This window comes from Neofelis nebulosa, chromosome 1 (assembly GCF_028018385.1).
Source record: "Neofelis nebulosa isolate mNeoNeb1 chromosome 1, mNeoNeb1.pri, whole genome shotgun sequence".
Taxonomy (NCBI): domain Eukaryota; kingdom Metazoa; phylum Chordata; class Mammalia; order Carnivora; family Felidae; genus Neofelis; species Neofelis nebulosa.
In genome coordinates, this window is record NC_080782.1 from 216979881 (window position 1) to 217005875 (window position 25995).

General features: G+C 41.0%; 1 protein-coding gene across 7 annotated transcripts in view; it reads right to left on the minus strand.

Annotated features, from left to right (window-relative positions):
• ENOX1 (ecto-NOX disulfide-thiol exchanger 1) overlaps positions 1-25995 on the minus strand; it is a 579844-nt gene that overhangs the window by 468963 nt on the left and 84886 nt on the right. For all 7 annotated transcript variants that reach the window (XM_058684407.1, XM_058684417.1, XM_058684361.1 and 4 more), the window contains exon 2: positions 10689-10812. The gene's annotated coding sequence lies outside the window, so the exon portion shown is untranslated. The remainder of the gene's footprint in view (positions 1-10688; positions 10813-25995) is intronic.

Below are 25995 nucleotides of genomic sequence, written 5' to 3' on the forward strand. Positions count from 1 at the left end.
CAAGCATTTCCAGAAAGAAAAAATAGCTGTATTTGCCATCTGTACTCACTACCTAAAGTTCTACAGCTATGTTTTTGCACTGGGGCATTAAGAATGGCAAAGGGAGCTGATACCTCCTGAAGCCAGTTCTGAGTGCCTTCTCCCCTGTGATTCACATGACCCCTTTTCAACATAAATTCTCCGTTCAATTTCACTAATACCTCAACATTTTTGGATTTCTTCTATTCTCATCTCAATAAGCTAGTGCTTATGGGAACAATAAAAAACCACTCCCTTCCACAACATTTGTGTGCATGTGCCTATATATGCGTTCGTCTGTCATTTCCAGATCTGAACTTGAGATCCAGTAGTCAAATAGTGCATATGAAACAAGAGCTATAGGGGCGCCTGGGTGGCTCAATTGGTTAAGCATCTGACTTCGGCCCAGGTCATGATCTCGCAGTCTGTGAGTTTGAGCCCCGCGTGGGGCTCTGTGCTGACAGCTCAGAGCCTGGAGCCTCCTTCGGATTCTGTGTCCCCCTCTCTCTCTGCCCCTCCCCCACTCATGCTCAGTCTCTCTCTCAGACATAAATAAACATTAAAAAAAAATTAAAAAAAAAAAAAAGAGCTACAGAATGAAAGTAGATCAGTGAAGGAGTATCCCTTGCCACCACTTCCACTAGGTCCCTGAGGGATATAATCCGGGAAATCTTCTCAGTCCCTTGATCCAGCCAAGCCCTCCATTAAACAGACCTTCCAGACAGAGGGGACTGGGTGGATGCCTCTGTAAGAGATCACCACATATTTTCATAGTTTACGAGGATAAAGCAATTACAGCTTTAGTTGTTCATGAATAAAGCCTCTTTAACATTTTAATGAGAACATTAAACTCAGCTTCACTTGGTTTGGCCTCCCCAGAAAGTCTGTTAGCCTTAGAGAAAGTTTCTTTAAAAAGCAGTAATGAAATTGCAGGCCTGTCTGTGCCCCATAGGGCATGACTGGGCCACAAGCACTGGATGCATTATTTCCCTCCTGAACTAGCCTATATATTTTGATAAGACTACAGTTTGGTAAATGAGAGAAGGCATCTGAAGAAATACCCTCCTCTCTGCAGTATTTGTGTGCTTGTGTGTGCTCACTCATTTTATACCTGACTCGTCTCCTAATTCGCTTTTATGTTATACACAGCTTTGACTACAATGTGTGACTCAATAAATGTTAAATCATACTTTTCTGCTATTTTCCCTTGATCATTTTCTACTGCCTGTGTTCTCTCTTGCGACGTGACTGATTCCCACCAAGGCTACCAACTGCTACTCGCCTGGAGACCCATTAAATTCAGCAGACAACCAAGAAAGCTTCAGAAGCCAAAGGTGAACAAGAAATAATTCTCAGACTCAGTGACTTAACACGAATGTCTGCCTCTTCTTCCGAACAAAACCCGAAGCAGTGTAAATGAAAGAGTTTGTCACCTTGAAAACCGGGTGGAAGAGAAGTGTAAAGCTAAAGGTTCTTAATACCAAGGTAATTCATCACATTTACTGAACACCTACTGTGGATGAAGGACTAGTCTAGGTACTGGGGATAGAGTCAGGAATAAGGCAGACAAGACCTCCACTCTCACAGAGCTTAAGATGTAGCTGGAGAGACAGGCAGTAAACAGAAAGAACATGTTAGAAGGGAATAAGTGCTATGAAGAGCATCCAACAGGGCAGTATGATAAGAGAGGCTAGTTAAACAGGGTGGACAGGAAAAGCCACGCAGAGCAAAAAGCTACAGCAAATCCTTAAGGTCATGAAAAGACAGAGAGAAAGCTGAAATGCATGCTAGTAAGTGAAAGAAGATAATCTGAAAAGGCTACATACTGTCTAATTCCAACTGTATGACATCTGGAAAAGGCAAAACTATGGTGGAGACTGTCCAAAGATCAGTGGTTGCCAGGGGTTGGAGAGAGGGAGAGATGAATAGGCAGAGTACAGAGGATTTTTACACAGTGAAACTGTTCTGTACAATACTATATGATAGCAGATATATGACACTGTATCATCGTCAAAAGCCATAAAATGTACAACATTAAGAGTGAACCCTAAAGTAAACTATGGGCTCTGGGTGATGAAGATGTGTCAGTGTAGGAGCATCAGCTGTAAGAAGCGTCACTCCCATGTGGGATGTCCACAAGGGAAGCACCTGCCCATGCGCGTGGGGTAGGGGGCAGGGGAGAGAGGAGAGACAGGAGAATTCTCTGTACCTTCTGCTCAGTTTTGCTGTGAGCCCAAACCTGCTCTACAAAAAGTCTGATTTTAAAAATCCTTAAGGTAAGAAAGAGCATGGTGTGAAGAAGTTCAGCTTCCCCAGAGTCTGGTGAATGAGGCAGAGAGGAACGGCATGAAAGTGAGCCAAGCTGATCATGGTTAGGAGTTTGAATTTCATGCTAAAAGCACCAGGAGCCACTGGCTAGTTTTAAGCAGGGCTCATTTTAATGTGTTTTACATTTGTGAAAGGTCACTCTGGCTACCATGTGGAAAATGCATTACAGAGAGGCGGTCAACGGAGGCTGATGATGGTGGTCTGGTCAAGGGTGGGAGAGGTGGGTGGGTTTGAGATACATTTGAAAAAAAAAAGCTGACAGGATTGGCGACAGATAGACTGGATATGGGGGGTGTGGGGGGAAGAGAAATCAAAGACGATTGCTGAAGAGGAGGAGACGGAACTTACTAAGATGCAGAAGATCCCTGGGGAGCGACCTACGAAGACCACACAAGGTGCCATGTGTCGTGTGGCAGACATATGGAAGCAGCGAGAGTGCCCGCGTCCACCAAAGAACTCAAGTTCTGTTTGTTTGATTCCTGCCTTAATGTGAAGAGCAAATGTATGCATGTGCGATCCATGGACACACACACACTCACATATATCCATTTGGATATACATGAATACATATAATGCTTAGTAAACGGTTTTTGCAACTCAAAGCAAATTTACAATTATTTCAGTAATCTTTCAAGGAAGAAAGAGAAAGATTATTATTGGTGTTATTTCCATTAACTTGCAAGAAAGCTGAGGGCAAATGGGGTGAAGGGTCTTGCTGAAGGTCACACAGCAACTGACCGGCAGAGCTAACGCTAGGAACCGGGTCCCCTCACAGGAGATGACACCATACATATATCACACTCTTCTGGGGATCCTCTAGAATGTGCAAGGAGCCCTGTGAGCACTGCTCTCAATGTGAGCACACACATTCTGGATAAGGGTGGGGTGCTACTGCTGCATTTCCTTTAGCTCATCCTGTCTAGACGCTATTTAAATACTCTATAAAATGTGACTGACAAAACTAAAAAAAAAATCAGTTAACATGAAAGCAAACCTTACATAGAGCAAATCAAACCCTAAACTAAAATGTGACACAGATTTTTTTAAATGGACATTTTATTTTTTAATTTTTTAATGTTTATTCATTTTTGAGAGAGAGAGAGAGAGAGAGAGAAAGAGAGAGGGCAGAGAGAGGGAGGGAGACATAGAATCCGAAGCAGGCTCCAGGCTCTGAGCCATCAGCACAGAGCCTGATGCAGGGCTGGAACCCATGAACCGCTTCATCATGACCTGAGCTGAAGTCAGATGCTCAACCAATTGAGCCACCCACGTGCCCCTAAATGGACATTTTAACTACAAACAACAAGGTCCCCCGTGCACAAGCTCTTCAGAAACCCTCCTAAGGGTGACGCAGATGGAGCTTGCTCATCAATGGAAGAAGCCCATGTGCCCATGACTCACTGGCAGAGCAGCACCTCCTTATACACTTCATCTGGGATTCCTCTCTCAGTCTTTAGGTTTCTCAAAAAGCACCGAAAGCCCAAACAAATATTAGGAAAAAGGAAAACAAAAATGATAGAACCAAACTGCTGACAGGTCTGGTTTTTTGAAACATCATTTAAAAGAGAGAAATTCAGCCAGGTGGAATTATCACTAAAATAATTCAGATCGTATTTAAAGAAGACAAACACAAGGGGCAGGACTGGGAGGCCTGGACACGCTGTTGAGTCTGCATCCTACCTATACAAGTTTTAAAAATAGGCTTCACTCTGCCAGGCTCTCCCTCAGAAGCTGTGAGGACTCCCACCTCACAACATTTTGAAGTCTGAAAGGGAAACAGTGAGGGGGTGTCTGCCTCTGTGTTTGTCCCTGTGAGTCATACATTCTCTGTTCCTACTGAATGTGGGTTGTTTGTTTTCTTGTTGGTTTGTAGACTTCCTCTCTACTGCTTTTCTCTAATCATGTTTTTCCAAAGGACCCCGGCAGAGCACGCATAGCCCCACTGATGGACAACAGGGCCACAGTTAGTGGTAGTCACGATAACTAGACCGAGAACACCCAAAGACGGGGATTCGGAAGAAAGAGTTTGAGAAGCTTGGTCAGTTACGCCCCCATCCTCCAAACTGGAGATTTAGAATATCATTTTTTGGGGCTAAAATCATATATAAAGACGGGAATCACTCTTCTCTGGCACTGATTTTCTTACCAAATGCTTTCATGAAGGTATACAAGGGATATGCTGTCAGCACACACAAAAGGACAGTGGACACTTGTCCCATTGTTAGATATACACTCAGGTGGCTCACTCTGAAACTCCCTGCAGGCTCTCACCAAGGTTCCATTCACATCAAGATCTTCCACCCAGGGGCGCCTGGGTGGCTCAGTCGGTTGAGCGTCCGACTTCAGCTCAGGTCACGATCTCACGGTCTGCGAGTTCGAGCCCCGCGTCGGGCTCTGGGCTGATGGCTCAGAGCCTGGAGCCTGTTTCCGATTCTGTGTCTCCCTCTCTCTCTGCCCCTCCCCCGTTCATGCTGTGTCTCTCTCTGGCTCAAAAATAAATAAACGTTAAAAAAAAAAAAAAATTTAAAAAAAAAAAAAAAAAAAAAAAAAAAAAAAGATCTTCCACCCAGGCCTTATCTATTCCTGTCCATTCTGCCCTATGGCATGTTTTTTATTGCTTGGACACACCATCTTCTTATATCATTAGATTTTTTTTTCTTTTTTTTTTTTTTTTTTTTTGGTAGGATGGTAATTGAGATTTGCAAAGAGAGTTCAGGAAAGACAGAGAGCAAGAGTCAGGACAAACTGGGAGTAATTCATAGGAACCTGACTCAGAGAGCCTGCTCCTAGTGAGAGCCTAAGCCCATGACCAAGATGGAGCCCTGGGGAGTACAGACAAAACACCACTAGGAGTGAGTGACTGGAAAAAAGCAATGGATGAGAAACCAAGGGCACAGTCAACATGGTGGCCCTCTGACACCACCATGAGACATCTTAAAGGCAACTCCAGGGGCCGGAAGCAGAAGCTGCAAGGATGCCAATGTAATGTACCTGTTACAGGAAATGGTGAGGAACTGAGCAGACAAAACTAAGGTGCATGTTGATACTCTTTACCCTCCATGGTCAAAACCATCTCTTTCCACTTATTTTTCTATATTCTTCCTTCACAGCTTGAGCCCAATGTTAAATGTCCTATTATCCTCACATGACACCCGAAACCCTGCACAAGCACACACTGTAACTTTCTTTGCAAAGCATTTTTCACATCTACTGTGTCATTTAATTTACGCTACACTATGTGACATAAGCACTTAAATAAATCCAGGCCCAAAGTGATTTACAGTCTTACACAAGAGAAAGAGCCTTCACGCAAACCCAGGTCCTCTGACTTGGGATCCTGTGCTTCTACAATATGCTGCTAGTGTATTTCTGACTCTCTAACTCTATGTGCTGTAAATTTCATTAATCTAGACTTCACTGATTCAGAATTGGTGAGGCCATAAAACATCACCATGTGATACCCCACTTACTTGGAAATCTGGGATGTGCTATAATAAGTATTGTGCCTACAATATTGGTACAGGATATTGGACGGGAAAGCTATCGCCCTGAAAGTACAGCAAAAGAAAGCCTGCCTTTGTTTATTCCATCAGGGCCAACATCACCAACTTAGCACCAACATGCAGTTAAAAAAAAAAAAAAAAAAAAAGATGGATCTGCTAACTACAAATGATGTAATTCTGTGTTTGTGGCTCATCAATGTTAAAAATTTCAAAAATAGCCCCCAAGTCTAAGCAGTATGATCTTAAAGGAGTCGTACTGAGTCTATAGGCTAAAATAAAAACCAACCACCCTCACACGCTTTTGTCAAGTACCTTTATCATGTCTTATATTACCCTATAGTTCAACTTTTCTCTTAATTTGTATCTGCCTCTCCTGAAAGAGTCCGGCATAAAGCTGGTTTTTAAATATTTGTTGAATGGGGGGATAGAAGGACACACAAGGGAAAGAATGCATGTGTCCATCAGGCTACAGTCCATGTCGGGTGAAGAGTGAAATGTTACTTGAGTCAGACCCAGCTGACCAAGCCTGGGGCTTTGCAGTCATGTACATCTAAATTCAAATCCTGCTATTTGCCAACTGTGACACTGTGAGCAAATTAACTCCTCTCTCGACTCTAAGCTTCCTCATGAGCAAGACCGAGAGAACCCTGGGCACCATGCAGAAGTGGCGAGAGAGTTAAATGAAGTCACAGATTTGGCACACTGCCAAGGCCGCCTGCAGTTTTGTTATTCTCCCCTCCTTCCTCTAGCCCACATTTAGTGTGACCCCTTGCACACCAACCTTCATAATAGTGCTTCCATATACAAAACCCCCTTGTAAAGCTAATGGCTAAACATCAACTTCCTTTACAATGGTGGCCACTTTCCCTTCCGTGAACATCAAATTTACCCATTCGTGATCTAGAGATAAGTTGTGCATGGCTGGTGTTCACCAAATTTTAATGCCTTTTGAGTAAATGTCCCAGGGAAGTGAAGCTCCCCCTTTTATACACCAATACCCCGTATTTGAAAGCTTTCCAAAATATATTGTGCCCTTTATCACTTTGCTAAAATAACAGGTTGAAAGAACTTTAACCTTTTTTTTTTTTTTTGACTCAGGGTTATCAACACAAACTTAAGACACAGCATTGGAATGAAAAGTTATAATTTTTCAGAGGCTTTTTAAGTCAGTACATTTGCTCATACTAAATATTGTCAGATTCCTACACTGTGATCATTCCTTTCATTTCTTCCTGTGGTCAGCAGCTTCATATCCTGGAAGGCATGAGACACCGTGGAATTTACAAAACAAAGTCCTTGTCATCTTCAGAGTTCATGAGGATCGTTCTCAGATATTTCTCATCTGTGGCTTCACGAGCACATGTTTAGTAAGAGCTACAAGGAAGACCCATATACTTCCTAGTCCAAGAATTCATGTTTCTATCTCTAATGTCTTACACGTTATAAGGTACTCAACAAATAGTTATACAGCGAATTAATAGAGTTAACACTACACAACCTATGTAATTACTGTTTCCTATTTGAGACTTTGTTCTACTCCACAGCTAGGGCCCTTACTCATTTGAGGCTGTACTTTTTTATCTGCAAAATAAGGCAACTGGGTTAAATTATCCTTTAGGTTATTTCCAACATTAGCCTCCCCCCCGCCATGACCCTATCCTTCTAGGCACATATATATGTTCCATACGATAGAACTGCTGGAAATCTGACCACCAGATGAGTGAGGCACTAGAGGACATAGTGAATCCCTGTAATCCGGAGCCCTAGTACGAAAGCCCTATCCTTGTACCATGGCAGCAAATATAGAAAGAAGTAGCTCTCCTACTCATTTCTCCCACCATTAACATCATATATAGGAGTAGAAATATTGGCCTTGGAATGTAAACATATTGATTTTGTGTGTGCGTCAAATGTTCATAAGTGGAAAACCAAGTATTTTTTCAAAAGAAGTCAACTGCATCCAGGCAAATAAAACCTTAATGGAAAATTTTTTTCTAATAACTATCATCTAGTGCGTTCGTTGACTCCTGTTCCAAGCTATTTCTTCAAACACCACTTCGTTCATACATTAACTTATCAGCTACATTTGCTTAAATAATACCACAGTTTCACTGTTTACACATAAATTCAATTCAACCTCCTTAAGCTACAGCCTAACTTTCTCCCTTAAAACCAAAATTTCTAAACGAAACGAGTTTATGAGTTTCACACGGAAAGGAAGTAGATGGTTTCAAATAACAAGTCAAACATTTGTCCATGAACATGGTTGGGGGGTCATCACAAACGCCGCTTCTCCAGAGGCCTGAGGTGGGGAAGCCTTGGACGACTTTCTCTTCCAGGTGGATGGTGTTCCTTTAATTCGATTCTACATGAATTCAAGGTATACTTCCTTAAGCATGCCAAATTCTCAAGAGAATACAAAAAAGTGAATAGAATATATCATCTCTGCCTCAGAGGAGATGCGGCAAGGCTAAGCACGTAAGAGCAGTAACACTGGAAAAGGATGGCTGAGGACAGAATCCCAACTTTTCCATAATTAGCTGTGAAACTTGGGCAAGTGACTTTACCTTTCTGATGCAGTGTCTATATCAGCATAATGCTGGTGAGAGCAGGTCTGACCTCACAGCGTTGTGCTGGGGATTACAGAAGCCATTATGCCTAAGGCATTAAGAACAGTTCCTGGCACACAGTGAGCACTCAAGGTCAGTATCATCACTGTGATGGTTATAATTGTCATCATTATGAATGTATAATCCAGTTGTTAAACATTTTCATTTTTTATTTAATAAAATCAAAGCTATAACAGATCCTAGGAAATGAAAAGAGGAAAAATGGGGGAAAAAACCCTTTTTCCAACAAGTTCCATCATTGTCCTCCTGTCTTCCTGACAAATGCTAACTATATCTGCTCCTCAGAGAGATGTAAAGATGGCAGTGAGTGAGGGATAAAGTGAGGGATAAAGACATAAAGAAACATGATAAAGAGGAGAGGAGAGAAAAAGAAAGGGTACATATGGAGGAGCATTTCTGAGTTCTTTAAAGCTGCCAGATAGGAGTTGAACTGGAGACAGAGAGAGAGAGAGAGAGAGAGAGAAGAAGAAAAAGAAGGAGGAGGAGGAGGAGGAAGAGGAGGAGGAGGAGGAGGAGGAGGAAGAGGAGGAGGAGGAGGAGGAGGAGGTGGTCATCATTTGCTCAGCCTTGCCTGGACTCTCTCCCTTCTCTGCTCAGAAAATCCTTCCTCAGGCATTGAGCTACCCCACTTAGCTTTTCCTTACCATTTCCATGTGTTTCTTTCCACCGTTTACTCTGTTTCACAGAACATGATATGTATTAAGGACTTTAGAAGTCACCTCATCCAACCCTCTTATTTTATACATAAGAAAAGCTTAGGGCCAATAGGACAAAGTCATTGTCCCTGGTGGTACAACTCTAGAGGGGCACACAATTAAAACTGGGCTCCTTGTGCCCTAGGCCTGGGCTGTCTCCATTAGGACAACAAAAGGAGTACATTTACCAAAAAGGAGACTGGCTGGCTCTTGTCCCATTTGGCAGATACATAAATGTTTATCTTGGGAGGAAAATCTTGAGTAATATTTTTAAATGAATTAACAAGAATGGTACTGTTTTTAATTCAATAGACATGTTTTATTATTAACTTCATTGCCCGCTAAGCCTGAAATTAGGTTTTTCTATGCTTGGGCAGGTCCTGCCTAACCAATAACAGGACAATCAGATTTCAATTAAACAGATATTCCCACTTGGGCCATACACATAAACACACACACACACACACACACGCACACAACCAAGAGGCACTTAATCAAAACAAACTTTGAGCCCATTCTTGTCACTCTCCTGGCCTATGTTTAGGAGAAGGAGATATCAAATATTACAAGATAAGACTCTCCTAGTACAAAAATTTTAAATCACTTGTCTTCCAAAAGAGGAACACATTTCTTGCTATTTCTCCATTTACTATTTCTAATCCAGCAGCAAAAGGCAGCCTAACCACAGCCTTTAACACACTTTTTATTTCTGGCTTCTGAATGTCTTCAATATGGGTTTGCCCAAATCAGGCCAATAGTCTCTTATATGTTCAATTTCTTTAATCCCAGCTTTCATCTCTACAATGGAAGACTGAAGCTCTAAAACCAGAGTCTTTCCATACATACTTTACATACATACATACTTTAATAACATACTTAAAAACTGATACCACATATATTTTCCTGTTGTTTTTTTTTTTTTATCTCAAATCTTTAAGTAGCTGGCTAAGAGAAACCCTTTGAAACAAGAAGAAAAAAAAAAAACCCTCTTCTCCCTTCTCTTTCCCTACTATCTGATGGGTAGAATCTCCTCTTCGATTTGCTTCACTGCGTGGGGTTTCAAACATATGACGTCACCGTGATTAAGGGAAAGATTCAGGCATTCTTTTAACAGCTGCATCGACTACAGGGACATCTGACTGTGGGCCACTAAAAGTAACTCAGCTCTGCTGTGTAAATAGGTGTTTACCTTGAGGAGAATAGACGCATATAAGGCTGATTTATTAGCACTGTTTGGTAAGTATTATTTATACAAATCCATACCCTACTACTATTATGTGTTTTGTTTTTCTTTTCTCTTGATTTTTCCTTCACAGAAGACATAGGCTGGCCACCATGGGGTGGCAACAGTTGTGGCTGCCACCTCACTCATATGAAATTCAACAACAGGAAAACAGAACCCAGCATTACAAAAACAATCGCAAAAACCAAACATTCATGCTCAAGAAGAACTGAACCAAGATTTGAAAGTTTCCAAGGACAGAGGAAAAAAAAAAGTTGCCGCATCCTCCTACCCTGTATGCCAGCTAGCAGTGGCCGTTCAGTCTCTCCAGATGCCTCTCAAGAACAGGAATGCACCAATGTAACAGGAGCTGAGATCCTGGGGGAGCCAATTAGATTTAAGCCGCTTTCAAAAATCTGTAAGAAAAAAAAAAATGGAATTAGAAAAGAAACTTGGCACTTGAAATGACATTTTATGTGTTTTGCTTAGGGCCTGTGGAATACTACTCATATAATGACTCGCTGTCATGCTTATAAAATAAACCTTGGGTTTTTAATATAATTGAATAAAGTCATTAGCTGGTGCAACAAACCTAGCTTCAGAGGAAGAATGTGGCACATCAAATCGAATAGGTACCTCATCCTTCATCTTTGGAATTATCGACCAAAACATGACAAATTAGGCTAAGGTCAATGGCAGATAACTGCAGAGAAACTCCTCCAATGGCTGCCTGTGTATTCCTCTGAGGCTCCTGCAATTGTCTAGCAAAGCGCGGGTAGGGGGAGACCTGCAAGAAAGCAAGAATTTTCAGATTCCATGCCCTGCCCCGAAGACAAGCTCTATGGCCTTTTGATAACCTGTGGCAAGAGAGGATGGGACTAGGGAAGAGAAGCTCTCAGAAAAATTGTGTCTCCACAGTTGCAGAAGGTATCTGGAGAGACTGAACAGTCACTGCCAGTAGGCGTGCAGGGTAGGAAGGCGCAGCAATGTTTTTCTTCCTTAGAAACTTGCAAATCTTGTTTCAACTCTTCCCAGTGTTAAGCTTTTGATTTTTACAATTGTTTTTGTAATGTTGGGTTCTGCTCAGTTGGGTTTCAGCTGTTGGTGGAAACATAAGACCTGGTGTCCCCGACTCCCGGATCTCTCCAGAGCTCACTATACTAATCTGGTGGCTATTTATGAATCAGGCATAACCTTTCTTAATTAGGTATATAGCAGGTGTGTCAAAGACAACAGAATCAGGCAAAAAGACAGTAAGACCTTAAAATAACCAACTTCAGTTGGGTTTCTGGGATGGTTTCTCTTTATTTAAGGATGAAGTAGCCACAGATCCATCTCCAAACATGATTTTGTAAAAGCAAACAGACTCTACCCTTGATAACTTCATTCACTCCTTTACTTTTTTTTTAATGTTTATTTATTTTTGACAGAGAGAGAGAGAGAGAGAGAGAGAGACAGAGTATGAGCGGGGGAGGGGCAGAGAGAGAGGGAGACACAGAATCTGAAGCAGGCTCCAGGCTCTGAGCTGTCATCACAGAGCCCGACGCGGGGCTCGAACTCACAGACCGTGAGATCATGACCAGAGCCAAAGTCGGACGCTCACCCGACTGAGCCACCCAGGCGCCCCTCCTTTACTTTTTTAATACAGCATCAAAGTAATTGGGTCTAAGAAGCCCACAAAGAGGCAAAAGGAAACATGCTCTCTTGAAAAACATTCCAGGGCTACTGGGCAAACATATGCTTTTGTTCTATGATGTGGTAGACTGTTTCAATTACATCACCTCAATTCTCCTTCTAGAAGGGATGCTTATCTCATTGTCTCTGGTGACAAATATGGATTCCGCACCTAGTCTGTGTCAAGCACTGAACCACATGTCAGGAGGGACAACAGGAGAAGAGAACTCCTATTCTGTCTCCACAGAAACTACACTCAAAGCTAATGAAGACGTACATATATCTTGGACATCAACCTTAGCAACATTTTTTGGGATATATCTTCTCAGGGAGACAAAAATGAAAATAAACCATTGGGACTACATCAAACTAAAAAAGTGAAGGAAACCATCAACAAAACAAAAAGACAACCTACTGAATGGTAGAAGATATTTTCAAATGATAAATCCAATAAAGGGTTGATATTCCAAAGATATAAAGACCTCATACAACTCAATACAAAAACAAATAATCCAATTAAAAATAGGCAAAGGACCTAAATGGACATTTTTCCAAATAAGACATACAGATGGCCAACTGTATGTCTTGAGAAGATGCTCAACATCACTAATGAGCAGGGCAATGCAAGTTGAAACCACAATAAGACACAATCCCACACCAGTAAGGATGGCTTGTATCAAAAAGAAATAAGTGTTGGTGAGGATATGGAGAAAAGGAACCCTCCTGTGCACTATTGGTGAGATGTAAACTGGTACTATAGAGAACAGTGTGGACCTCCCCCCCACCCCCCAAAAAAATAAAAATAGAACTACCATATGATCCAGAAATTCCACTTCCGAGTATTTACCCAAAGAAAAGAAACACACTAATTTGAAAAGATATATGCACCCCTGTGTTTAGTGCAGCATTGTTTACAGTAGCTGAGGTATAGAAGCAACCTAAGGGGCCACTGATAGATGAATGGATAAAGAAGATGTGTTATATACATACAATGGAATATTAACCATAGTAAAGAATGAAATCTTGCATTATGTGACAATGTGGATGGACATAGTGCATATTATTCTACATTAAGTCAGAGAGAGAAAGACAAATACTATATGATTTCGCTTATATATGAAATCTAAAAAAAATAAACAGAAAACAGAAACGGACCCATAAATACAAAGAACAAATTGGTGGTTCCCAGATGGAAAGAGGTTAGGAGAATGAGCAAAAGAGGTAAGGAGGCTTAAGAGGTACAAACTTCCAGTTACAAGATAAATAAGTCACGGGGATCAAAAGTACAGCATAGATAATATAGTCAATAATACTGTAATAAGGTTGAATAGTGACAGAAGGTGACTATACTTATCACGTTGAGCAATGAATAACATATAGAATTTTTGAACCACTGTGTCATACACCTGAAACCAATATAACATTGCATGTCAACTGTACTTCAATAAAAAAAAAAAGGTACATGTCTGTGTGTCTGTGCAGGAAGCAGCTCACATTTCAAAACCCATCTTTTTCAAGTTCCACCTTAAATACAGCCTATTCCATGAGATTGTTCTGATGTCCTAACCAGAAATAACATCTCCCTTACCTAAGCTCCTGTACCTTTTTCTATTTTGTATTTTAGCAGTTTATATACCTGTCTTATTGCCTCCCCCTTAAATTATTTGAACATTATCGTAATGACTGGCAAGAACAAAATATGTCAGTAAATGTCAAGTTCATGAATGTATGGTAGACACAGTATCTGAGTTACTGAGGAACCCAAGTGGTCAGGAAAGATTTCACTCAGCTATACTCAACAGCACACCAGAGTTGAATTATCAAAGAGAAGAAAGAGCATATCTACATTAAGAAAATAAGCAAAAGTCTGATGTCTTTGGATATCTCCTAACACAGACATTTAAAATGTGGCAGGTTCTGATGACCCTCTGATTGGCCATGAAGGGCAATCAGAGTCCTTTGAAGATGGGATCATCAATCCCAGGATAGCACTAATCCATACCAGTGACTGGGGAATAATAATATCTTTGTTTTTGAAGGCCAGGAACTCCTTTGAGAACCTTCACCCTGCAGAGAGCAGGTAATCTTCAGAAACAATTGAATTCCCATGTTTACATTTACCACACTGAATGGTATGACCTCTTTGGACAGTAGGAAGGATTAAGAACTTAATTAAACCAATGCTTTGTTATGCACAACAACTTCAGCCAATCACAGTAACCAGCTTTGTCTATGAACTTTGGAACAGTATTTTCCCTAGATAATTACAAAATGGGAACACATATATGGTATCAGCCAGATCAAAGCATTTCATGATCGTAACTAAATAGTATCAATATAAATATTTGAGCTTTGGAATGGTTTTCAAAGAAATCGCATTTAGAATGTCTCTTTAGAGCTGACAGTCTTTGAAATTACTGTTCCTTAAGCACTTACTTTCTTTTTGGCCTCATTGTGCACATCATGCTGCTCTTCCCCAATTTCCCAGGATCCCCAAGGTCATTCTCTACGGTGTTTGCTTTAAACTCAGCTTGGTGCCCAGATTCTGCTTTCAAACTCACTTGGATGACCCTTTCCCACACTGGGTCTCTTCATACTTCCCGACATCCAGATCTAGTTGATCTGCATTTTCTACAAAAAGTTTCACTTCCCAGTAACTGCAATCTGCTTCTTGCATAGTTTTCTTGCCATTCCCTTGGGTAGGTCACTGCCCGGAAGGCAGAGAGGAGGAGCTTTTTGATGCTAATGAGGCCTCTGTGCAGGACTCACAGCTAATGGTGAGGAGCCCAGTATGGTAGTTCTCTGGGGAGCCCAGGTGAATGCAAGTATAAGGGCACAGCTGAGAGTCATTTAAGCACCAGGTGAATGCAAGTATAAGGGCACAGCTGAGAGTCATTTAAGCACCTTGCCGTTAGCCTAAAACAGGTATTCCAACATCTGAGCAGTGACCTGTAAATGGCTTACATAATGAAGAAATGAGTCAGTGTACTTGGCAATTCAGACCTGAACTACATAAGATATTAATTCAAAAGGAAATCTGAGAAGAGGACTGTTCAATGGTGACACATGGTTTTTTCTTTGAGGTGCCCGTAGTGGAATAAGGGTTAATGCATTATGGACATCCATATCCTTCTGCTGTTTTTCATTGTTGTGAACTTCTAGAGGACTCTTAGGTCCACTTTGAGCCCAGCTAGCCTTGCCTCCTGGGCATTCCAGGGAAAGAGAGCATGCCCATTACTTGTCCCATTAGCCCTCCTCCAGAATTGAAGAAACCTGCTGCAGCCTTTTAGAAGATGCAGGGGAAAAAACCATCACATGTTTTTTAACACTGAGAAATCTCCCAAAATAAGTGAAGTCTCAGCCAACATACACCAACCAAGGAATCAAAAGTCATGTATGAGACCTTAGGGTAATCTTTCAGATGGTCCGAATGACAAAGGAAAAGTGTCTGACATCCTAACCAGAGAAGACACAACGGGCAAGGCTTACCTTTTCGGACCTAATGACAAACCTTTAAGGAGCTCTTAGGATACACCAGGAATTTATTTGTATTATCTCATTTAATCCTCATTACAATCATTTAAGTTAGACGGTAGTATTAATATTCTCATTTTGGGGGGTGCCTGGGTGGCTGAGTCAGTTAAGCGTCTGACTTCGGCTCAAGTCATGATCTTGCGGTTAGTGAGTTCGAACCCCATGACAGTCTATGCTGTCTATGCTGACAGCTCAGAGCCTGGAGCCTGCTTTGGATTCTGTGTGTCCCTCTCTCTCTGCCCCTCCCCTACTCGTGCTCTGTCTCTCAAAAAGAAATAGAAACGTTACAAAAATATTCTCATTTTTAAGATGGAGAAATTGAGGCTTAGCAAGCTTAGTTAAGTAAATCATCCAAGTCTCCCCAGTTAATAAGTAGCAGAGATGGGATGTGAATACATGCTATCGATTACTAGTAGTATCAGTGGCAAGGGAGATTTTCTATCACGAGTAGGCTGTTTCTGAGAAATTTTGGAGGATGAAGGAAAAGAGGGAGCAGAAAAAAAAAAAAAACAAGAGTTCCTCAACAACAACAGCAACAACGAGACTCTGACAAGAATTAAAAAAAGAAACCCGAGGAAAACACGAGATTTCTCCAACCACACTGTCAGTTCATTTCTCTGTTATCTGGCTTAATGAGGCAAAAGGAGAGTCTAAAGTTGAACCTAGTAAACACTTGCCCACAAAGACAGGGTTTGTTTGTAGCCAAGTGAGTCGTCTGCTAAAGTTACCCATGTAGACTCAAGCCTCACCTCACATGGTGTCATTCTCCTTCAAGTATGATCCGTCCCCATTTGCCTATTTCCAGCGGTCAACGCCCAGGAAATGGGTTTCCCAACTGTGTCTCCTCCTTGGGGAGCCTGGGGAGGGGTGGTGACATCATGGGAACAATATCTGCCTTCTCTTCTAGGACTCAACTGAATGTGTCAAATAAACGCTACTGCTAATCCTGCAGCAATGAATGAATTATTCGAATGCCAAGCAAATGTATGTGAAAAACAGCATACTATCTCCATCCCAGCCCCAAAGAAAAGGGGGAAAAGCAGCAATGAGAAACTACTCAAGCAAAACTACACAAGGGAGGTGGGCTTTACTCACTCCCTTCACTCCTCACACACACAAAGTGAACCTACATTTCCATTTTCATATTACTGTAAACAGGTAAAAACAGAATTTGCTTCCTCCTCTGTGCTCTCATGCTCCTTTGTACAAATTGCTAAATTATAGTACTTACCATATTGTCCTGTAATTATATTTTAAGTGTCTGCCTTCCCACTAATGTAATAGCTCCCTTTCTCCCCTGAATATTTGTATCCAATGCATCTGGTATCAGGCTAAACAAAAATTTGTTAAACAAATGAAAGACTGAATGGAACAATGAATGAATGACAGCTTGCTCAAAGGCTCTCTTTAACTAGGGCAAAAAGAAATGTTCTTTTTTCCTCTGTCTTTATGACTGAAGATAGTTGATACTGTCACACTTACACTGGGGGGTGAATCATGCCTGTTTGTAGTATTAGGTTTCTAGGATGTTCTGGCACTTAATGAATGTTTTCGGTGTGGCTGTGTGTGTGTGTGCATGTGTGTGTGTGTGTGTGTGTGTGTGTGTGTGTGTGTAGGCTCCTCTGCTCCTATATTCTATAGAATTAATCTCTCCCACCTTACACCTACCAAGCCTATATATCTCATAACTTACTCCCTTAATCACGGATTTTCTTTGAACTTAACTAATTCAATTAGAATTTTTTTTAAAAAAGGCATTCTTATTGTAAGTTGGAGAGAGGAAAGGCCAGAAAACGTGACATATTCCAAGTTTGATGGATGCTGGATATTCAGCAAGACTTGATACAGACACAGCCCCTCCTCTTGCAGAATTTACAGTCAGTGGGAAGAAGAGAGATAAATAATAAGGTGAGTAAAGTATAGTGACTATAATACAGAGGAAACAAAAGGTGTTATGAGAGCACATAAGAAGGAGATCAAACCCAGTCTGGAGATCAGGAAGGGTCTCCTAGACAAAGTATCTTTTAAGTTTCAGCCTGGGTGGGTAAATAAGACTTAACCAGGTAAAAGGGGAATTTGCCAAAGAGAAGTACCACAGGCAAGGAAGAACACAATGCAAGCAAAACACTTTTAAGAAGATAAGAATGGCTGGGGTTTAAGTGAGGGGGCAAGCCTGGGCCTCAGCTTACTTACTGTAAGAGCAATGGGAAGCCACTGAAGGATTTTAACCAAGGTGGTGATGTTTGGGTCTGAGGTTAAGGAGAAAGAGACTTGGGTTATAGGTAAAGGCACACAGATTTGGGGGCTGTATTAGTAGAGTAGGCTAAGAGTAATAATAAGGATCTTCAACATTGTCCTTATAGAAAGATGACTCTGGCTGTCATATGGAGAATGGATTATAAAAATGCGAGACTATGTCCATAGATAGACACTCTTTGGATGTCATTTCGGTAGGTCACATGAGGATAGAAATGATAGTGAAAATGGAAAGAAGTGGATGGGTTCAAAAGAACATTAAGACAGAATTAATAGACTTTGCCAACTGACTAGACCACGGTTGGTAAAGTTTTCTGTAAAGGGCCAGATCAACAAACCTTAGCCTTTGCTGGCCATACGGTTTCTACCACAACTACTCAACCCTGGTGTTTTGGTGAGAAAGGGGACATATGTAGGTAAATGAGCATGACTTCATGCCAACAAAAATTTATTTATAAAAAACAGGCAAACAGGACAAATTTAGCCTGACTGAAGTTTGCCAACCCCTAGACTAACTGAGGGATGTAGCAGTAAGAGCAGTCAAAAATGGCTCCCAAGTATGTCACTTAGGTATCTGGTTGGCTAGGCCTGCTCTTTACAGAGGAAGGGACATTGGAAAAGGAATGGGGTCAGAGAGAGGGAGGTAGTGGCCAGGCTTTAGACAGGCTGAGTGTAAGATATGTCCAGTAAACAGTCACATGTTTGGATCTAGATTACGAAAATGACCTAGGCTATTTGTAAAGATATATAGGTTCGGGAGTTGTCTTAGGGCAGACTAGATGTTCTTAGCAGACCACCCAAAATCCATGGATTTAGTAAGAAGTTTCTCCCATCGTGATACAAGGAACTCAGATGGGGGGTGGGAAGACAGTCATTCCACGAGCCTGTCCAACAGCAGCATCCATCCCACTTAGCCAGAGGAGGGAGGTTCAGAGAGGACCGCCTGTAGGGCTTTCTATGGCCCAAGTCTAAAAAGGGCATGCACCATGTCCACTCACATTCCCCTGGAGAGATCTTACTCACATGGCCACCCACCTACAAGCAAGGCTGGGAAACACACTAGAGCTGTGTGTCAAGGTTAAAGGTAGAAGGGATTTTGGTGGGCAGCTATCAGGATCCGCCACAAGAGTCAAAATTAAAGAATAGGCCAGGAAAGCATGAAGATGAATAGAAGTGAGCCGGACAACGGTGAAGAGTGAGAACAAGTTCAGGGCTCTGCAGAACACAAGTGTGAGAAGACGAACTGAGGAGGAAGAAGATGTAGCAAAGGAGAATGACAAAATGAAAATAAAACCGGAAGACTGTGTTAGACATTTAATGTACATAGGTAGAAAGGAATGCACACTTAATTGTTAAGCATCGATCCCATCTCTGACAAGCTGACACTTATTTGGTACCTCTGATACCATGAAAAAATGGCATGAAAATGAGCCAAATTGCATTTAAGAGAAAAATGGCAAAATCAGCCCCTCAATAGAGCCAGATTTTCATTACCATTCAGATGGAGTGCTTTAGGGCTATGCGCTGCAATATTCATTTTTTTTTTCATTCACTTTTTGTATCCATCAATCCACCTATGTAGGTAAAATGTATTTTCTGCATCAAAAATTTACATGGACATATTAATATAAATATGAATACACACCTGTCTGCATATACACACACACTCGGCACTCACAGGATCCATTACCACAATGCACTCCTGTTTTGCTTCCACTTTTTGCAATTCTCCATTCTCTCTGCTTCGCTCAAGGCTTCTCTTCCAGCTCCCACCCCACCTGTTTGTGTGTCTGTTGCTGGCTCCGGATGAGAAGACCAAGAAGAAAACGGGTTGGATTCCTCCCTGATAACATTTTAGGCACTGCTCCATTACCACAAAAAAAGACACAGCCTGTAGCTTAAACAAAAAAAAACCCAGGCTGGAACCTCCATGCTGCCTTCCCTCAGCAATTCTGAGCCAAGCAGACTTAAGCTAGAAAAAGAAGAACATGGGATCCTGCAAGAGCTGTCTACCAATCCACCTTCTCTTTAGAATCTAAAACCTTTGGGACAAAGAAGGGGATTCTCAGGATTTTGTATCTGGAACACTCTTTTTTGCAGAACAGCCAGCCTTGCTTATAAGTAAGTTAAAAAAGAAAACAAGCAGATTAAAAAAAAAAAAAAGAGATCTGCCCAGGAGGTACACAGATGGTAAAGAAAACAAAATTAGTAACCTCTTCTACTTGCTCAGCATAAATTATTAGTGTGCTCAACCTGAGCAAGTGACTATTTATAAGCCTGACCTCGAACTTCGTGGCGTTCAATAAACATAAACTGAGGATGGCGACAATGCTACCCATATTTCCTTACTTAATGACACACAGTTGGCAGTTCAGTGACACAAATCATATGCATTTTATTCTACCGTTACTGCTCTTCACACGATAACTCATATCAGGTGTGAATCTATTAGAAAGAGCCTTCCAATTAGCAAAATTAATTCTTCCTTTGATTTGAGAGAGGCCAACTAGTGAGTGTAAGCACAGGACAACTTTGCAAGCAGCGTTTCTTCTTCTGGCTTCTGTGGGCTTTTCTGTCAGCTCCAACAAGTCTTTCTTACTGCTACTTTTCCAGGGTCATCGTTATTCAAAGTCTGCTAGCTTAAGTATCATCTGCGAGGCACATCTAGAAATGTAGCTGCTGAAGCAGATTGTGTATGAAACTGAGAAACTGCAACTTGTCTCACACCGGCTAGGTGAAATATGTAGGTTTTTTTGTTTTGTAATTCTAGATTCCCAGCTAGTCCACAGGGGAGTCGTAGCAGAAGGGCAGGAGTTCACCACCATGATGTGTCTGGGACCTGTGGAAGAGCCACAGGCGTTTCTTCGAAAAGAATCTGGGAATGCAAAACACGATGTGAACGCTCGGTCCATCGCCTTCAAAGGGCACTGGGGCTGAGGCCCATCAGTTTCGTCCAGGCAGATCACTCCTTCATCCTTGTCAGTCTCCTAAAGCCACCAACTTACTCTGCCACCTTCTCCTCTTCACAAGACAATTTTTTGTCTCCTCCACGACCAAAAACTTGAGGCCATTCACCGACAGTGCTGGGAAACCCAGAGCCACCCTTCACTCTTCCATCGGCATCATTCGCCATTCTTCATGGAACTCACCAAAACAGGCTTCGCATCTAACCCTCTTCTCCCCATCTGCTATGTCGCCTGGGTTGAGGTCCCTGTCACCCCTTATTTGGATTACTAAGGAACGTCTAGCGATCTCTTTGCTTACAGGCTGATTTCTCTAGAATGGATCGTACATGTGAAAAATTAAAAAAAGAAAATCTCTCTAAAACTCAAACCAAACAGTGTCAGGCCTCTGCTTAGAACACTTTAACAACACATGCCATCTGAAAAATATCCAAATTTCTTACATGGTTGAAAGAACCCCAAGCATTAGGCACCTGACCATGGCTCCAACTTCATTTCTCATGACATCTGCCCCGTATTTCACATAACACACACACACACACACACACACACACACACACACACACACACACACGTCCTGCTACTTCTTACCTCTGAGACCATTCATGCTAACGTCTCTGCCTGGAATGCACTTCCCCGTTACCCCAACCTGACCCTCACTTGGCTTACTCCTGCTACATCTTTACGGTTCATTCAGGGGTCACCTCCTGAAAGCCTTAGAAATCATTCTCAATACTCCTCAAACACTCTCCACCTCACTCTGTAAGGGAAAGTTAGCACTGCTCGATGATAATATATTTTTGTATTTCTGAGTTAATATCATGGTAATAGATCTGCGGAACAGAGGAAAGGAAGCAGAATTAGATTCCAAAACCCATGGGAACTTTGTATGTGATGGAAGTGGAAAAACAGCGAACTCTGGAATAATGGTGCTGAGGTAATGGAAAAATAATAATTTTGGATCCTTACCAAGTATCTGCCCCCCAAATTAATTCCAGATAGATTAAATCTTTAAATGTTAAAAAAAAAAAATCACAAATGAACCAGAAGAAAATTCAAGGGACAATTTCTATAATCCAAGGGGAAGAAGATTTTTCTAAGCATGACTTTAAAGCCAATAACTATAAACATTAATACATTTGATTAAATAAATAACTTTTTAATTGTGAAAAATACTATAAATTCAAAGGAAAAGACAACTGACTAATTGAGAAAAATGTATATTTGGCCCATTGCCTGGCATCTAATTTATTTTGAGTAAGTTGATTTATATGGCAGAGGGTTCATCTCCCTAATATATAAAGAATTCTTGTGAACCAATACAAAAATACAAACTCCCTATTAGAAAAAGCAAAACAAACAACCTTCACAGGTTTATAAAATGCTTCTAAATTTATGTAAAGTTTTCAAACTCCCAAATCAAAGAAATTTAAATTTTAAATAATATTTTGCATATCAGAATGACAAATATTTCAATTGTTTTAATGTTTATTTTTGAAAGAGAGACCGAGCATGAGCTGGGGAGGGCAGAGAGAGGGAGACACAGAATCTGAAGTAGGTTCTAGGCTCTGGGCTATCAGCATAGAGCCCAACGTGGGGCTGGAACCTGCCAACCGCAAGACCATGACCTGAGCCTAAGTCAGACGCTTAACTGACTGAGCCACCCAGGTGTCCCTAGAATGACAAAAATTTTAAAAATACTTTCACTGAAGATACGAGAAAATGGGTACTGTTAAACACCATTGATAAAAGAGCCCTGAAAAGTAGTTTACATGAGTATCAAAAATTATGACCCAGAATTTTCACCACAATTTATCCTAGAGAACAACTTAAATGTCCATCAACACAGAGTTACTTAAGAAATTATAGCGGCTCTTCATATTGCAATATCATATACCCATTAAAATGAAAGATATATGCAAAACTAGTTGCACAGAAAACTACACATGTTACAAAAGTTTCTAAAATTGGGTTAAAAACAATGTACGACGTTGTCCTGTGTTAAAATATATTTGTTTATATACACAGGAAGTGGGGGGGGGGGGAGTACATACTTGGAAGGATATTTACCAAAATGGAAATAATCTTTATCTCTGAGAAGTGGGACTATAAGTTCTTTCTTCACATCTTCCTTTCGTCTTCACACCTTTTCATATTATCTAATTTTATCAACAGCATGAGTACTTTTACAATTAAAAACTACCAACAATACGACTATTTCCATTGTTTGGAAATAAAATGGAGAAAGACAAAAACGATGTTCACGAGTGCATTGAGAGAGCAGGGTCACCTGTCTAAAAGAGCTGCCACCAACGAGGAGCCCTGAGGAAGTTCATCCACTACCGGTCTGCCAATGGGACACCAAAGAAAGACCTGAACTACTGCCTGCACAATTCACACCATAAATTTCCTTTTCCAAATCTTTCTCATACACAAGCCATCAAGCCTCCGATTCCAGTGAGCATAAAAAAGGATGAATTGTTAATTTTTATAATAGAGGAGGTAGAGTTAATTTCCTCTCTCCCTCTCTCTGACAGTTTGCCCATTTTTAGTCAGAAAAAAAAAAAAAAGCCAAAAGACCTTTCAGCTCTAAGGGTAAACCCATGAAGAGGTTACCAGAACATGTTGTAAGTCTACATATGTTCCTTTTTTTTTTTTTTTTAATGTCTATGATTAGCTAATAGTTCTCACAAAAACAGATGGGAATCAGAATATGATTAGAAAAATGCAACAAACAAAATGTCAACTAACTAAGCTTTAAATTCTACAGATTTTATTACCCAATATTACTTTCAGCCCATCATTTTAAAATAGGGCCTTTCAACCATGGGGAGCAGGACAAAGCTAGGACTTAGTGACTGGTCTTTCTGAAAACAAAGGAAGTAAAAGTTATTTATAGTGACCTTTTAATGTTTACCTTAGAGCTGACTAATCAGATGTAAATTGTCACCCATGGATATGCATAATCAACTTTATTCCCTTTGCTAATTGAGAAATAGAGCTGTTAATGTCAAAAAACATTTGAAAAATGCACCAAGCTTGCTCAGTGGAGCAAGTTCTTTATAAAAGTCAGAGTTTCCATATGGTAAAATCATGGAAATTAGGCTAAGGGGAAAAAAAAAACACTAGGAAAGACTAATTTGTTACTGAGCTAGTCTGTGCTGGAACAAAATCAGTCTTAACGACCCTAACTGCAGGATTTTTTTTTTTTTTTACCACTTTTTATGTTCAAAAATAACTCCATCAGCTCTTAGGAAAAATCATTCCATCACCTTACTCCAAAGTTCCTCTCCTGCTGAGCTGATGCTTTCCAAGCTGGCCATGGCTCTGGCTTAGGAGGCACTTTGCCAAGATACTCACATACCTACAGGACTTGGTTCACACAAGTCAGCCCCTTCCCCTTCTTTCAATCTCCTGACATCTTGTAGTTTCCTTTAAAACTGACTACCATCAGGTACAGGAGTCTCACTTCAATTGTGTAGAAAGGGAACAATGTCTTCCCTTAAGCGACACTTCAAGATTGCTTCCATCTTTATAATACCTGCAGAAGTCTGCATCATTTCAACTTGTTGTTGATGCATGGAGAAGGTATGCCTTCTCCTATTCTAAGATCCACGTCTACCCTTATTCATTGACTCCCTTGTTTTATGAAACCCAAGTGTTTTTCCCCTTGACAGTCCTCACTAATGAACATTCTTTCCTGTGCAATAGCCTGCGTAAAATCCTCTCCTGAATTGTTTGCTGCATTTTGTCTTTCACGTGGTGCATTTAAGAAATTATGGTCACCCCAAGGCGTAAGCCCCAAGCATTCTCCTTTCACAGGGATGACCAACAACCATTGTTTCTAGTGAGGAAAGAACATAGTAAGCCAATCACAAGCATTAACAGCACACATATACAACACCATTTAAGACACTAGAAGGTAAACAATGTAGAGGAGTGTCGGGGGATGGGGGGGTTAGACGGGGGTGGGGGGGGGTGGGTAGCTATCCTACAGAAGTCCAGACATCAAACAGACAGTCATCAGGCCTCTCTGAGTGATATGTTCACTAGACATATCTCATATGAGGTGTATGCTATTCTGAGAAGGCAACATAATTAGTGGCATAAGCATGTGTGTTGAACAGTGGTTCCTTCAATCATCCCCACCACACGCTACAAAATCCTAAGTAGGTTAATTTCTCTCACCTTCATTTTGTCATCTGTAAGCATTTTAACTAGCCTAACCAGTCAGAGGGCCTACCTTGGCTCAATGAAACATTTTCAAACCCTTTCTCTTTCTACCTTTAAATTCTATAAACCTTTCTTCTTTTTTTAATAATAGCTATATTGGTATGTAATTCATATACCATAAAAAGTTAACCGTTTGAAGTGTACAATTTAGTGAATATTAGTATGTTCAGAGTTATGTAACCATTACTGCTGTCTAATCCCAGAACATTTTTATAATCCCCAAAAGAAACCCCATCCCCATTAGCAGTCACTCCCCATTCCTCCATCACAACCATGGCAACCACTAAGCTACTTCCTGTTTCCTGGGTTTTTGTTTGTTTGTTTTTTAAGTAGACTTCATGCTCAGCGCAGAGCCCAACACAGGGCTTGAGCTCACGACCCTAAGATCAAGACTTGAGCTGAGATCAAGAGTCAGACACTTAGCTGATGGAGCCACCCAGGCACCCCTCTACTTTCTGTGTTTGAGGATCTGCCTATTGTGGACATTTCATGTAAAGAGAATCAGTAAGTGGCCGCTGTGCCTGGCTTCTTTCACTAAGCATAACGTCTTCAAGGTTCATCCTTATAGCCTGTGTCAGTACTTCATTCCTTTTTGTAGTTGAATAAAATGCCATTGCATAGACATACCAGCTTTTGTTTATCCACTCATCAGTTAATGAACGTTTGGTTGGTTTCCATTTTTTAGCTATTTTGAATAATGCTGTTAGGAACATTCACGTATAGGTATTCAGAGGGACATATATTTTCATTTCTCTTGGGTGTACACCTAAGAGAAAAACATATCATAACTGTATGCCTAATTTGTGAGGAACCAAACTTTTTTCCAAACGAGTTATACCATTTTCTTTGCTTTTTGACTACTTTTGGTTCTTTATATGTTGGCTTTCTGGTTGTTTGAGCTTAGCTGGGAAAATAACAGGGTGATTATAAAGACATTTT